Here is a 15,640-nt window from a genome sequence, read left to right on the forward strand (position 1 = left end):
CTTCCCATATTCCTTTTAACTACAGGATGGCTTCAACGCCAGTAGTTTTTCCCGACTGGCGAAAATGTTCATGACTCAACACATTCACACTTTTTTAGCAGGCTAGGAAATAAATGACACATGTGCTAAATACTGAGAGGCATGTAGCAGTGCACTTTTCTTCTGGTACCATTTTGCTGTTGCCCATGAAATTCAATATTTGAGGCTATATGAGAGTTTGTATGCCATATGAGCGTTTATATGGAATTTACTGCTATATGGGTTTGAACGCAAGTAGCTTTGATAAAATTAAGAGATTTACACATACAATCATCATCAATCAATCGTATTTATTGAGGGCTTACTGTGTGCAGAGCACTGTACTAAGCGCTTGGGAAGTACAAATTGGCAACATATAGAGACAGTCCCTACCCAACAGTGGGCTCACAGTCTAAAGTGGGCTCACAATCAATTTTCTAAATATTTAGTCAAGTTCAGTAAACTTGTCTACTTAGCGGGATAGAAGAAAAATGGGAAGTGCAGAACATTAGACTCCTGCTGGGTCTAATGTTACACTATACTGCAGTGCAAAAAATTTTGTTTCTATATAAACTATTTTACCAGGAATTGTACATCTGAAACTTCATGAAGCCTTTTGTGCCAAAGTGTTTCAACGCAAATGACTTTTACTGAATGGAGAAAGGCACAGTCAGCGTAGTCATACATATTTAGCAGGCTAGAAGAAAAACCACATATGTTGATAACTTGACTCCTGATGGGCTGAACCTTGCAGAGCAATTATCAGTGTAGATGTCTTGAGTGACTTATTGCCTTTGCCCATGAAACTTCAAAAAATGTTCTAATAGCATTTCGTGCCACATAGGTTTCAGTGCCAGGGACTTTAACAAGGTTAAGAGAAAAACACATTCATTCAATTTTCCTACTTAACTTGCCTATCCAGCAAGATAAAAAAAAATGTACATGCAGAACATACACTTCTAGAGCGCTGCATATTGTAGTACAAGGTTTCACTCATGATGAAAACTTCATCAAGCACTCGTAGAGCATTCTGCGACAGAGAGGTAAGTCGCTTTTACAAAATAGTGAAAAACACCTTCACTCAATACATATGTCATGTCTTACTATAGTAGGTTTCTATAATACGATTTTACTTAAGGTAACTGAACCAGATGAAATTACATGAATGTTTTCATTTAACATTTCGCACCATACGGGTTTGAAAGCAAGAAACCTTACAGAATGGAGAAAACATCCAGTCTCTCAATACATTCACTCTTACATAGCAGGCTAGATGAAAAAATGACTCATGCAGAGGACTAGACTCCTTTTCTTCCCAATACTGCGGGGGAAGGAGCAGTGTTTTTCTTCAATCTTCTGTTACTATAATGCTGTCATACTTGGTACTGAACATTTGAAATTTGAAGAGCGGTCATATGGAATATCGTAACATATGGGTTTCTACGCAAGAGACTTTAATACGATTGTGAGAAACGGCTATTTAATCAACTTTCTTAGTTAACCCAAGGTTAGAATAGAAATAGAAAATAGAAATAGAAAAGCAGTGTGGCTCAGAGGAAAGAGCCTAGGTTTGGGAGTCAGAGATCATGGGTTTTAATCTCTATTTCACCACTTGTCAGCTATTTGACTTTGGGCAAGTCATTTAACTTCTCTGTGCCTCAGTTTCTTCACCTGTAAAATGGGGATTAAGACTGTGAGCCCCACGTGGGACAGCCTGACCATCTTGTATACCCCCAGCACTGAGAACAGTGCTTCGTACATTGCTTAACAAATACCATCATTATTATTACTATTATTAACTCAAGCAGCTGAAGGGCTGGATACTTCAGTGCAAGGATTGGGGTAGCCACCTTCGGTTTCTGTATTATTATTTTACATGAAACTGATCAGATGAAATTTCATAAAGCTTGAGCATTGCACATCAGAGATGTGTCAGATCAAGTGACTTTACAGAAAGACGAAAGCATATAGTCACTCAACACATTCACTCTTACTGAGTAGGTTACAAGAAAAATGGTAGGCTTTTGTGCTGATCGCTGTAGGAGAAGGATCAGTGTGCTTCTCTTCCCTTACTATTTTACTGTTATATGTGAAAATGAAAAGTTGAAATCTAAAGAGTTCGTTAGGCATTCCGTACCATACGGCTTTAACGAAAGAGGCTATGATATAATTCAGAGAAACAAGCGTTCAATCAAATCTCTTACTTGGCAAGATAGAAGAAAAATGGTTCGTATAGAAATCAAGACTTCTGAATGGCTGCACACCACAGTATAAAGATCTAGTTCTGTATGTATATTTTACATGGAACAGAACAGATGAAATTTAGCGAGGTCTCCCTTGAATAATTTGAGCCAGAATCTAATGTATTTTACAGATTGGAGAAAAGGGCATTTACTCTTCACATTCACTTTAATTTATCAGGGTAGAAGAAAAATGACTCCTGCAGAAATTTATGTTTCTTTGGTGTTGAGCACAACAGGGCAAAGAACAGGGTACATATCTTCCTTGACTGTATTTCTGCTATACGGAGACCTGAATATTTGAATACATGGATCAGAAGATTGAAGCGCTCATATGGCATTTCATGCCATACTGGTTTCAACTCAAGAGGCTATGGTAAGATTGAGAGATTCAATCAAGCATTCAATCAACATACTTCTTTAACTTGGCATGATAGAAGAAAAATGGTGCAAACATAACTCAAGATTGCTGATTGGTTGCACACTGTAGTGGAAGGATCAGAGTCTGTTTCTTTATTATTTTACATAGAACTGATCAGATGAAATTTCGTTAAGCTCCCATTGAGCATTTCATGCCAGAAGGGTTTCAACGTACATGTCTTTTACAGATTGGAGAAAACGTATATTCACTCTACACATTCACTTTAACCTAGCTAGTTAGAAGAAAAATGACACGTGCAAAAAACTAGACACCCTTTGTGTAGAGCAAGGACCAGTATAGATATCGTCCGTGACTGTATTGCTGTTTTTAAATGAAACTGAACATTTGAAATTCGACAGAAGAGTTCCTCCGGTATTTCGTACCATATGGGATAGAACTCTTAGATACGATTGAGAGAACTAAACATTCTATTACCTTTCTTATTTAACTGACTTACATAGCAGGATGGAAGTAAAATGCTTAGATTAGAGTCTGTGAAGCCAAGGTTGGATAGCGTGTTGAGGAGAAGGGGGTGGTCCATAGTGTCGAAGGCAGCTGAGACGTCGAGGAGGATTAGGATACAGAAGGAGCCGTTGGATACGGCAAGCAGGACGTCATTGGTGACCTTTGAGAGGGCAGATTCTGTGGAATGTAGGGGGCGGAAGCCAGATTGGAGGGGGTCGAGGAGAGAGTTGGCGTTGAGGAATCCGAGGCAACGGGTGTAGATGACTCGTTCAAGGAGTTTGGAAAGGAATGGTAGAAGGGAGATGGGGCGATAACTAGAAGGGGAGGTGGGGTCAAGAGAGGGTTTTTTTTAGATGGGGGACACGTGGGCATGTTTAAAGTCAGAGGGGAAGGAACCAAGGGAGAGTGAGCGGTTGAAGATGGAAGTTAACGAGGAGAGGAGGGACGGGGCGAGAGATTTCATAAAATGAGAGGGAATGGGGTCAGAAGCACTGGTGGCCAGAGTAGCACTTGAGAGGAGGGAGGAGATCTCATCTGAGGATACTGCTGGGAGGGATGGGAGAGTAGCGGAGAGTGTTGAGAGACGGGGGGTTGTTGAAGGGGCAGGAGTGACTTTGGGGAGCTCAGACCTGATGGAGTTAATTTTACTAATGAAGTAGGAGACCAGATCGTTGGGGATGAGGGAAGGAGGAGGCGGAGGAACAGGGGGCCTGAGAAATGAGTTAAATGTACGGAAGAGCTGATGGGGATGATGGGCATGGGTGTCAATAACGGAGGAGAAATAGTTTTGTCTGGCAGAGGAGAGCGCAGAGATAAGGCAGGAAAGGATAAACTTGAAGTGAACGAGGTTGGCTTGGTGTTTAGACTTTCAGCAACGTTCAGCAGCTCGAGCATAGAAGCGAAGGAAGCAGACAGTGGCAGTGATCCAGGGCTGTGGGTTAGTGGTACGAGAGCGGCGAAGGGAAAGGGGAGCGAGCGAGTCGAGCTGAATAGAGAGGGTAGAGTTGAAAGCAGTAATCTGATCATCAAGATTGGGTAGAGAGGAAAGGGAGGCGAGGTAGGGTGTGAGGCGCTCAGAAATCTGGATGGGGTCGAGAAAGCGGAAGTCCCTGTGAGGTAGTAATATAGATTTACAGGGGAGAGAAGTGTGAGTGAGGAGGCAGGTGAGAAGGTTATGATCAGAGAGAGGGATTTCAGAGTTGGTGAGGGTGGAGATAATGAAGGGGTAGGAGATGATGAGGTCGAGGCTATGACCAAATTGGTGAGTGGGAGAGGTGGGGTGGAGCAGGAGTTTGGCAGCGTCAAGGAGAGATAGAAGACGGGCAGCAGAGTAGTCACCAGGGATATTCATGTGGATGTTGAAGTCTCCGAGCATCAGAGTGGGCATGGAAAAGGAGAGAAGGAAGGTGAGAAAGGGGTCAAAATCGTTAAAGAATTTGGAGGTGGGATCGGGGTGGGGGTAGAAGACGTCTACAAGAATCTGGAGAGGGTGGTAGAGGCGAATAATGTGGGCTTCAAAGAAAGGGAAGGGGGAGGAGGGATAGTGCGAAAGCGACATTGGAAGAAGAGAAGGAAACCGACACCTCCTCCTTTTCCGGTGAGTCTGGCGGATTGGGAGAAGAAGAGGCCTCCACTGCAGAGAGCAGCAGAAGAGACCGTGTCGTCCGGAGACGGCCATGTTTCAGTTAGGGCGAGGAGGAGTAGAGACCTGGAAAGGAATAGGTCCAGGATGAAAGGGAGCTTACCTATAACGGAGCGGGGGTTCCAGAGGCCGTACTTGGCAGCAGTTGTGGAGGGATGGGATGGAGGGGGAAGGGTGCGAGGGGTGGGGAGGGTTTGGATTGGGATGAGTTGGCGGGGGCCTGGGCGGGGAGAGTGGGAAGAGGGGTGGCGATCAGAAAGGAGAACTGGGATGAGGTGGGGGCGGGGAGGAAGGGAGGGAGGGGGCTGGGAGGGAGGAGTTGAGGTTTGGTGCTGGTACAGAGGGATCCTGTGGAGATGGTGAGGGGGAGGGGTGGGGCCGGGGAAAGGGAGGGAAGAGCTGGATGGGAGAGGGGAAGGGGAAAGTGAGGAATGGGAAGGGCAGTTAGGAACAGGGGAATTGATAGTTCATGGTGAGGTCAGCAAGGTAAATGACAGCACAGTGGGAGGTTAACAATTAAAATGCAGTAGCAATAACGCAGTAGCAATGATATAAGTAGGTGATGACATCACAGAGGGTTGTTAACAATTAACATGTTATGGCAATATATAAAATAAGCAGATGATGATATCACAGAGAGCAGATAACAATTACTATGTGATGGCAAAAAATAAGCAGATGATGACATCACAGACAGCAGTTAACAATTAACATTCATTCGTTCATTCAATCGCATTTATTGAGCGCTTACTGTATGCAGAGCACTGTACTAAGCGCTAGGGTAATATAAGTTGGCAACGTGAAGAAGCGACCCTAAAATGGGTTGATGATGCTCAAAGCAGAAGGATGAATTGTCTATAGCTCAGTCAAATCAGATCAAAGAGGTTAATGGCAAGCAGAATCCAAAGGCTCTTGGCAAAATTGTCTCGGAGGTGGAGGAGGATGGAGTCCTATGGAGGGCAGGTGATGACATCATCGAGAGACGTTAGCAATTAAAATTAAATGGGAATATAAGATAAGCAGATGACGTCACAGAGAGCAGTTAACAATTAACATGCAGAAGCGACCATAAGATGGGCAGAAGATGCTCAAAGCAGAAGGATGAATTGTCCATAGGTCAGTCAAATCAGATCAAAGAATTTAATCGCAAGCAGAGTCCAGGGGCTCTTGGCAAAATTGTCTCAGAGGTGGAGAAGAATGGAGTCCTATGGATGGCAGTTCTGGAGTACCGTGGAACTGTTAAAGGGGGTCACGGGAGTGGAGATGTCTGGGGAGAGGAGTGAACAGCCAAATAGCATGGGAGGGCTGACTAGGTGCGAATGAGTTTGTCGTTAACGTAACCTGTTGATAATAAGGGCCTTTTACCCGGGGAAGGGGAGGCGGTGGGGGAGGGGAGGGAATCAGTCAGGTCCGGACCGGGAAGGGGGGAGTCGGGGGCTCCTCAAAGATGGTCGATTAAGGGGTGTCTGGGGGGATGGAAGCAGGGGGACACAATGATCCACGGACAAGCAAGGGGGTAAAATGATTCATGGACAAGCAAGGGGATACAATGACAATGAACAAGCAGGGGGACACAATGTTTCACGATCTAGCAGGGGGACACAATGTCCCACGAGCCCAGCTGGCTACTTGGACAGAGTGGAGGTGGCTTCGAGGGGTGAGTGTAGCGATAATGATGGGGTGGGGGCCCAGGCCAGGGGCCTAGGTGTGGTCGGGCGGGGATGCAGATGCCCAGGCGGGAGACGGCCAGGAGCCCGGCGGCGGGGCATAAGCGCCCGATAGCAGGCTGCTCGGGGATGGAAGGACGGGCGGACAGACTGGGGGAGGGAGGGTGGAGGAGCCCCGGACCTCGTGGCGGCGTCCGGAGGACAGGATCCTTCCGGGAGCAGCGGGGCCACGTGGTGTGATGGCGGGAGGGCGGGCCTGTCGTGAACGGAGTCCAGGGCTCCTATGGCGGCGCTCTGAGGAGAGGATCCTATCGGGAGCATCAAGGCCGTGCTGTGTGATGGCAGGTGGGCCTCTCGGGAACGGAATCCCGGGTTTCTAAGGAGGTGCTCTGCGGAGAGGATCCTTCCGGGAGCAGGGCCGCGAGGTTTGATGGCGGGCCGGCCTCTCTGGAACGGAATCCCGGGCTCCTATGACGGCCTTCTGCTGAGAGGATCCTTTCGGGAGTAGGGCCTCCCGATGGGCTATAGAATGCAGGGTAAGGATAGAGTGTAGTTCATTCCTTCATTCGATCAATCGTATTTATTGAGCACTTACTGTGTGCAGGGCACTGTACTAAGCGCTTGGGAAGTACAAGTCGGCAACATATAGAGTCGGTCCTTACCCAACAACGGGCTCACAGTCTAGAAGGGGGAGACAGACAACAAAACAAAACATGTAGACAGGTGTCAAAACCTTCAGAAGAAATAAAATTATAGCTATATGCACATCATTAACAAAATAAATAGAATAGTAGATATGTACAAGTAAAACAAATAGAGTAATAAATCCGTACAAATATATATACAAGTGTTGTGGGTAGGGGAAGGAGGTAGGGTGGGGGCTAGCCCTAGACAGGGCTCTAGGGTTAAGATTCCTTAATATGGTGAAGTTTTTTAGGGATTAGGTTAGCTTCGATTTTAGAGCTAGGGCTAAAGTTTCATTCATGGCTAGGAATATTGTTAAAGTAAAGGCTATAGTTCGGTTTTGGGTTTGTTTTTGGATTAAGCTAAAGGGCTATGGCTCATGCCATTTCTTCGGACCAGGTGGAGGAGGAGGACCAGGAACCAGCATCAGGAAGAGGAAGAGGAGGGCCAGGACGTAGATGAGGTCAAGGACCGGGCCAGGGTAGAGAGCCAGGACAAGGCAGAGAAGGATGGACAAGACCAGGCCGAAGAGGAGTGCTAGGACAAGGCAGATGAGGAGGTCCAGGACCAGATGAAGTAATAGTGCCAGGATCAGAAGGCGACAGAGGGTCAGAACCAGGATCAGGAGCAGAACCAGGACCAGGTGGAGGGTCAGGAATATGTGGAGGTGGAGGCCACGACCAGACCGAAGAGGAGTTCTAGGACCCGGTAGAACAGAAGGGCTAGGTGCAGGCGGAGGAGGAGGGCTAATACCAGACCAAGGAGGAGGGCCAGGGCCCGGAGGAGGAGGAGGGCAAGGACCGGCCCGAGGAGAAGAGCCTGGACCAGGCGGAGGAGGAGGAAGAGGTCTCAGAGCAGGTGGAGGATGAGGGCCAGGAACAGGCAGAAGAGGAGTGGCAGTAAGAGGTGGAGGTGGAAGGCCAGGACCAGGCCGAGGAAGAGGGTCTAGACTAGGTGGAATAGAAGAGCCAGGAGTAGAGAGTCCATGACCAGGTCCAGAACAATTTTGAGGAGGAGGACCAGGAACAGGTAAAAGAGGGCAAGGAGCAGGAAATGGATGAGAGTGAGGATGAGGCCTAGAAGGAGGGCCAGACCAGGGCAGAGGAAGAGGGCTGGAAACAGGTGGAGGAGGAGGGCCAAGACCAGGCACATGTGGAAGGCAAGGCCCGGCAGAGGAAGAGTGCCAGGACAAGATGCAGAAGGAGGTCCAGGACCAGGTGAAGGAGGAGGGTCAGGACCAAGAAGAGGAGGAGGGCTAGGAACAGGTGCCAGAGAAAGGCCAGGACCAGGTAGAGGAAGAGGGCCAGGATCAGGCGGAGGAGGATGACCTGGATGCAACAGAGGAGGTGGGCCGGGATCAGATCGAGAAGTCATGTTACAGGAGGAGGGGGAGGCCCTGACCAGAGAGGGGAGGAGGGACAGGATTAAGCCGAGGAGGAGGGTCAGAAGCGGGAGGAGGATGAGGGTCAGAAACAGGCGCAGGAGGAGGCTCAGGACCAGGTGGCGGGGAAGATCCAGAACGAGGTAGTGGAGGAGGGTCGGGCCCAGGCAGTAAAGGAGGGTCACGACCAGGTGGAGGAGGAGATCCAAGACCAGGTGGAGAGGGAAGGTCAGGAACAGCTGGGGAGGAGGGTCAGGATGAAGCGCCAGAGGAAGGGCAGGACCAGGCGGAGCAGGAGGGACAGGGAAAGGCAGAGGAGAAGGGTCAGGAACAAGCAAAGGAAGAGGGCAAGAAGCAGGAGGAGGATGAGGGTCAGGACTAGAAGGAAGAGTAGAGGCAGGCCGAAATGCAGGAGGAGCGTCAAGGCCAGGAGGAAGAGGAGGACAGCCAGGACCAGGACCAGGTGGAGGAGGAAGGTCAGGCCCAGGCAGAGCAGGAGGGTCACAGCCAGGTGGAGGAGGAGAAACAGGTCCAGAAAGAGGAGGAGAGTCACGACCAGATGGGGCGGAGGGTAAGGATGAGACGCTAGAGGAAGGGGCAGGATGAGTCAGAGGAGAATGGCCAAGAGTAAGCAAAGGAAGAGGACAAAGATAAGGAGGTGTTGGAGGACAGTCAGAACTAGGAGAAGAAGGAAGGCCAGGACGGGGCCGAGAAAGAGCCTGGACCAGGATCAAGCAGAGGAGGAGGGTCAGGCTCAGGCAGAGCATGAGGACGAGGACTAGGTGAAGGAGGAGATCCAGGATCAGGCGGAGGAGGAGGGTCACGACCAGTAGCTGGAGAAAGGCCAGAACCAGGCAGACAGGGAAGGCCAGGATCAGGCAGAGAGGAGGGTCAGGACCAGGGGCAGGGTGAGGTTCAGGATCAGGTGGAGAAGGAGGGCCAGGAACAAGGAAAGGAAGAAGGCAAGGGCCAGACAGAGGAGGAGGGCTAGGATCAGGTGGAAGAGAAGGGCCAGGATCAGGGTCAGGGTTAGGACAGGATCAGGCAGGGAGGAGTGCTAGGGCCGGGTCGAGGAGGATTGTGAGGACTAGGAGGTGGGGGAAATCCGGGACCAGGACCAGGCACAGGAGGAGGGCTGGACCCAGGTACAGGAGAAGGGTCAAGACCAGGCAGAGAAGGAGATCCAGGATGAGGCGGAGTGGAAGGGCCAGGACCAGTCGCAGAAGGCGGGACAGGATCAGGCAGAAGAGAAAGGCCAGGAACAGTTGGCAAGGAAGGGCCAGGAACAGGCAAAGGAAGAGGACTAGGAGCAGGAGGATGTGGGTCAGGGCCAGGTGGAGGAGGAGGGCCAGGACAAGGCACAGCAGGAGATCCAGGACCAGGGTCGGAGATGTGCCACGATCAGGCAGAGAAGGAGTGCCACGACCAGGTGGAGGGGGAGGTCAAGACCAGACAGGGGAGCAGGGCCAGGTCCAACCCAGGGGGACGATTCATTCATTCATTCAGTAGTATTTATTGAGTGCTACCCTGCTCATTCAAGCTCTCATCCTATCCCGTCTGGACTACTGCATCATCCTTCTCTCTCATCTCCCATCCTCGTGTCTCTCCCCACTTCAATCCATACTTCATGCTGCTGCCCGGATTGTCTTTGTCCAGAAACGCTCTGGGCATGTTACTCCCCTCCTCAAAAATCTCCAGTGGCTACCAATCAATCTGCGCATCAGGCAGAAACTCCTCACCCTGGGCTTCAAGGCTCTCCATCACCTCGCCCCCTCCTACCTCACCTGCCTTCTCTCCTTCTACAGCCCACCCCGTACCCTCTGCTCCTCTGCTGCTAATCTCCTCACCGTACCTCGTTCTCGCCTGTCCCGCCATCGACCCCCGGCCCACGTCATCCCCCGGGCCTGGAATGCCCTCCCTCTGCCCATCCACCAAGCTAGCTCTCTTCCTCCCTTCAAGGTCCTACTGAGAGCTCACCTCCTCCAGGAGGCCTTCCCAGACCGAGCCCCTTCCTTCCTCTCCCCCTCGTCCCCCTCTCCATCCCCCTCATCTTACCTCCTTCCCTTCCCCACAGCACCTGTATATATGTATGTATGTTTGTACATATTTATTACTCTATTTATTTATTTTACTTGTACATATCTATTCTATTTATTTTATTTTGTTAGTATGTTTGGTTTTGTTCTCTGTCTCCCCCTTTTTAACTGTAAGCCCACTATTGGGTAGGGACTGTCTCTATATGTTGCCAACTTGTACTTCCCAAGCGCTTAGTACAGTGCTCTGCACACAGTAAGCGCTCAATAAATGCGATTGATGATGATGATGCAGAGCACTGTACTAAGAGTTTGGGAAGTACAAGTTGACAACATATAAGGATGAGGGTGAGGTCCCGGCTCAGAAGGATAGTCAGGACCAGGAGGCAAAGGAGATCTAGGCAGAAACTCCTCACCCTCGGCTTCAAGGCTCTCCATCACCTCGCCCCCTCCTGCCTCACCTCCCTTCTCTCCTTCTACAGCCCAGCCCGCACCCTCCGCCCCTCTGCCGCTAATCACCTCACCGTGCCTCGTTCTCGCCTGTCATCATCATCACCATCATCAATCGTATTTATTGAGCGCTTACTGTGTGCAGAGTATTGTACTAAGCGCTTGGGAAGTACAAGTTGGCAACATATAGAGACAGTCCCTACCCAACAGTGGGCTCACAGTCTAAAAGGGGGAGACGGAGAACAAAACCAAACATACTAACAAAATAAAATAAATAGAATAGATATGTACAAGTAAAATAAATAAATAAATAAATAGAGTACTAAATAGGTACAAACACAGGTGCTGTGGGGAAGGGAAGGAGGTAAGATGGGGGGATGGAGAGGGGGACGAGGGGGAGAGGAAGGAAGGGGCTCGGTCTGGGAAGGCCTCCTGGAGGAGGTGAGCTCTCAGTAGGGCCTTGAATGGAGGAAGAGAGCTAGCTTGGCGGATGGGCAGAGGGAGGTTATTCCAGTCGTCGACCTCCGGCCCACGTCATCACCCTGGCCTGGAATGCCCTCCCTCCGCACATCCGCCAAGCTAGCTCTCTTCCTCCCTTCAAGGCCGTACTGAGAGCTCACCTCCTCCAGGAGGCCTTCCCAGACTGAGCCTCCTCTTTCCTCTCCCCCTCCTTCCCCTCCCCACAGCACCTGTATATATGTATATGTTTGTATGAATTTATTACTCTATTTATTTTATTTTTGCATATTTATTCTATTTATTTTATTTTGTTACTATGTTTTGTTCTCTGTCTCACCCTTCTAGACTGTGAGCCCACTGTTGGGCAGGGACCGTCTCTATATGTTGCCAACTTGTACTTCCCAAGCGCTTAGTACAGTGCTCTGCACACAGTAAGCGCTCAAAAATTACGATTGAATGAATGAATGAATCGAGGACCAGGCAGAAGATGGTCGAGGTGACAGAGGAATTACAGGGCCAGGTGGAGGCGGGGAACAGAATCAGGCAGAGGGGGAGGTCCAGACCAGACAGGGGAGGAGGTTCAAGTACAAACCGAGGAGGAGGGCCAGGATCAGGAGGAGGATGAGGGTCAGGACTAGGCTCAGGAGGAGGGCCAGGACAAGGAGGAGGTAGAGGACCAAGCTCTGGGAGAGGAAGAGGACCAGGACCAGGACAAGGTCCAGGAGTAGGGTCATGACAGAGAGGAGGAGGAGGAGCAGGACCAGGTGCAGGAGGTAGATGCATTGGAGGAGGTGAGCCGGGCCCAGACGCGGGAGGAAGTCCAGAATAGACAGGGGAGGAGGGCCAGGTCTAGGCCGAGGAGGAAGGCCATGACCAGGAGGAGAAGAAGGATGGGGAACAGGTACAGGATGAGGGCCAGGACCAAGCAGGGGAGAAAGGACATGATCAGGCCGAGGAGGACGGCCAGGATCAGGTGAAGAAAGAGAGCCAGGACAAGGAGGAGGAGGATGAAGGTCGGAACCAGGCCAGGAATAGGTGAAGGAAGAGGGCCAGGTGGATGGCTAGGACCATGCATAGGGGAGATCCAGGACCAGGCTCAGAAGGCATGTAAGTCTTTCCTCTCTCCACGCAGCTCCTTCAAGTGTACACACACACACACACACACACACACACACACACACACACACACACACACACACACACACACACACCTCTTCCCATGCAAGTCTTTCCTCACTTCATCAGCTCAAGCAAGTGTGTACACACAAACACAGAGACATACACGCCACTCAAAGTCCCCACTATCGTAACATCCCACTGCCCTGCTCCGCAAAGCTGGAGGGGGTTTAGACAGCTCTGTCCGATGTGCACAGCTCCCCACTCATGTGCCCACTTGCCAACAGGTGGAGGGCCTAGACAATGGGGAGGAAAAGAGCCAGGAGTAGGCGGAGGAGAAAGACCATGACCAGGCCGCAGAGATAGTCCAGAAAAAGTTGGAAGAGGGCGGCCAGGAATAGGTGAAATAAGAAGTGAAGGAGTAGGAGGAAGATGAGCTTCAGGACGAGGCCTAAGAGGAGGGCCAGGGCATGGCAGAGGAGGAGGGCCTGGAACAGGTGGAGGAGAAGGGCCAGGACCAGGCACAGAAGGAGCCAGAACCAGGTACAGGAGGAAGGCAAGGACTGGCAGAGGAGAATTGCCAAGCCCAATCACAGGAGGAGGGTCAGGACCAGGTGTAGTAGGAGGGCCAGTAACAGGCTGAGGAGGAAGGCCAGGACCAGGCAGAGGAGAAAAGATATGACCAAGCTTAGGAGGAGGGCCAGTAGCAGGTGGAGGAGGAGGGAGATCCAGGACCGGGTGCAGGAGGAGGGCCAGGACCAGGCATATGAGAAGGGTCTGGTCCAGGCAGAGGAAGAGGGCCTAGACCAGGTGGAATAGAATGGTCTGGACGAGGCAGAGGAAGAGGGACAGGACCAGTCAGAGGAGTGGGTCCAGAACCGGTGGAGGAGAAGCACCAGGATTCGGTGGAGTATAAGAACCAGGACCAGGCCGAGGAGGAGGGCCAGGACCAGTCTAAGAAGGAGCACCAGGACCAGTCACAGGGCAATGTCCAGAACCAGGCTGGGGAGGAGAGTCAGGACCAGGAGGAGGAGTACCAGGACAAGGAAAGGCACAGGACCAGGACCAGGCAGAAGAGGAGGGCCATGATCAGGAGGAGGTGCAGGTGAAGGACAAGGATCAGGCAAAGGAAGAGGACCAGGACCAGGCTGAGAAAGAGAGTCAAAACCATTAGGAGGTGGAGTGCCAGTACCATGCAGAGGAGGGCCAGGACCAGGCCAAGGAGGAGATCGAGGACCATCAGAGGAGGAGGTCGAGGTCCTGGTTGAGGAGGAGGGCCAAGACCGGGAAAGGGATGTGGGTCAGGACCAGGAGCAGGAGGAGGACCAAGAGGAGGAAAAGAGCCTGTATCAGGGTGAGAAGAGCCAGGACCAGGCCTAAGAGGAAGGCCAGGAACAGGCGGAGGAGGAGGGCTTTGATCAGGTGAAGGAGGAAGGCCAGGACTCAGAAGAGGAGGAGGACCAGGACAAGGCAGAGAAGGAGGGCCAACACCAAGCAGAAAACGAGGACCCAGTACAAGGACCAGGTGGAAGAGGCCAACTTGGACCAGCTGGCAAAGGAGGGTCAGGACTGTGTGGAGGAGGGCCAGGTCCAGGCCAAGGAGTAGGGCCAGGACCAGGCGGAGGAATAGGGCCAAGGCCAGATGGAGGAGGAGGGCCATGACTAAGGTTTTAAGGAGGGCCAGGGCCAGATGCTAAGGCTAGGGCTATTTGCAGAGTCAGGTTTAATTAGGGTTAGGGTTAGGGCTAGGGCTAGGCCTAGAGCTAGGTTTAGGGTTAGGGTTAGGGTTAGGGTTAAGTTAAAGGTTAGAGTTAGGGTTAAGTTTAAGGTTAGGGTTAGGTTAACAGTTAGAGCCAGGGCTAATTAAGGTTAGTGCTAGGGTTAGAGTTAGGGTTAGGACTAAGGCTAGGCCTAGGGGTATATTAAGGGTCAGCGTTGTGGTTAGATTTTGGGTTAGGGTTATGGCTAGGGCTAGGGCTAGGTTTATGATTAAGGTTTGGGTTGGGACCAGGGTTATGACTAAATTTGGGTTTACGGTTAGCAATAGAGCTGAGGGTAGGTTTAGGGGAAGAGTTAGGCCTAGGGTTTGGGTTTCCTATCAACCTTTGCATGACGCAAAAACTCTTCACTCTTGGCTTCAAAGCTCTCCCACCTCGTCTTCTCCTACCTCACCTCCCTTCTCTCCTTCTACAGCCCAGCCCACACACTCTGCTCTTCTGCCGCTAACCTCCTCACTGTGCCTTGTTCTTACCTGTCCTGACACTGACCACTGGCCCACATGCTACCTCTGGCCTGGAATGCCCTCCCTCCACACATCCTCCAAACCAGCTCTCTTCCTCCCTTCAAAGACCTACTAAGATCTCACATCCTCCAGAAGGCCTTCCCAGACTGAGCCCCCCTTTTTCCTCTGTTCCTCCTCCCCTCCCCATCACCCCTCTTCCTCCCTCTGCCCTACCGCCTTCACTCCTCACAGTTCTGTTGTATATTTGTACGTATTTATTACTCTATTTTGTTGATGATGTGTATATAGCTATAATTCTATTTATCTATTTTGATGGTATTTACACTTGTCTACTTGTTTTGTTTAGTTGTCTGTCTCCCCCTTCTAGACTGTGAGCCCATTGTTGGGTAGGGAATTCCACAATTCTATCTGTTGCCGAATTGAACTTTCCAAGCGCTTAGTACAGTGCTCTGTACACAGTAAATGCTCAATAAATATAATTGAATGAAGGTTAGTGTTTGGGTTATGGCTCAGTTTAGAGTTAGGATTAGTGTTAGAGATAGTTCTGCCATGGGTCTCCTCTATGACCTTGAGCAAGTCACTCAACTTCTCTATGCCTTAGTTATCTCATCTTTAAAATGGGGATCAAGACTGACCTCGTATCTACCCAAGTGTTTAGAGCAGTGCTTGGTACATAGAAAGTACTTAACAAATACCATAATTATTTATTTATTATTATTATTAGATATGGGTAGGGTTAGGGTTAGTGGGAGGCTTAGGGCGAGGCTAAGGGCTAGGGTTAGGGGTTACCATTAGTGCTAAGGTTTAGTTAAAGGATACTGT

This window comes from Tachyglossus aculeatus, unplaced genomic scaffold, assembly GCF_015852505.1.
Source record: "Tachyglossus aculeatus isolate mTacAcu1 unplaced genomic scaffold, mTacAcu1.pri scaffold_137_arrow_ctg1, whole genome shotgun sequence".
NCBI classification, from domain to species: domain Eukaryota; kingdom Metazoa; phylum Chordata; class Mammalia; order Monotremata; family Tachyglossidae; genus Tachyglossus; species Tachyglossus aculeatus.